This window comes from Haliaeetus leucocephalus, unplaced genomic scaffold, assembly GCF_000737465.1.
Source record: "Haliaeetus leucocephalus isolate CR32 unplaced genomic scaffold, Haliaeetus_leucocephalus-4.0 Scaffold848, whole genome shotgun sequence".
In the NCBI taxonomy this organism is placed as follows: Eukaryota; Metazoa; Chordata; class Aves; order Accipitriformes; family Accipitridae; genus Haliaeetus; species Haliaeetus leucocephalus.
In genome coordinates, this window is record NW_010973284.1 from 8,121,055 (window position 1) to 8,121,657 (window position 603).

Sequence of the window (603 nt, forward strand, 5' to 3'; positions counted from 1 at the left end):
CCCGCCCGGCCCGGCCCGGCCCGGCCGGGGCCACCCCCTGGAGGTGGCAAAACCACGCGTGTCCCTGGGTGCCCGGTGGCTTGCTGCCCTCTGCCGCCGGAGCCGCCCGGCCCCGGGGGATCCGGGTAGCCCGACCGGCTGCTGCCCGCGCCCATCGCCGTGGCCTCTTGGCGTGGGGTGGGGGAGATGATGTCCCCGTCCCGCTGCTGCTGTGAGTTGGGGGCCCCTGCCTGTGTCCCCACTGAGTGCCCACCCGACAAAGCCCCACAGAGCAGGAGGCTGCCACCCCCAGGGTGGGGGCTTTGGGGGGGGGGCAAGGGTGTCTGTCCTGGGGGCTTCACCCGTGGTGGATGCTGCAGCCGTGGTGGGGGTACCACCCCGCCGCCCTCCTCCGCAGCGGTGCTGGGCACTGTGCTTGGGATTTTCCGACCACGGACAGCCCCACGGGTCACAGCCCCCCTCTGCCACCCGCTCCCAGCACGACCACGGTTGAGTCACCCCGTCTTCCCGCGCTGATGCTGTGGGTGCACTGCTGGCCCTGCCACTCGGGCCCGCTCGGGCAGGAATCTCTCCAAACCCCAAATCTCCAACCTCCTGGGCCAA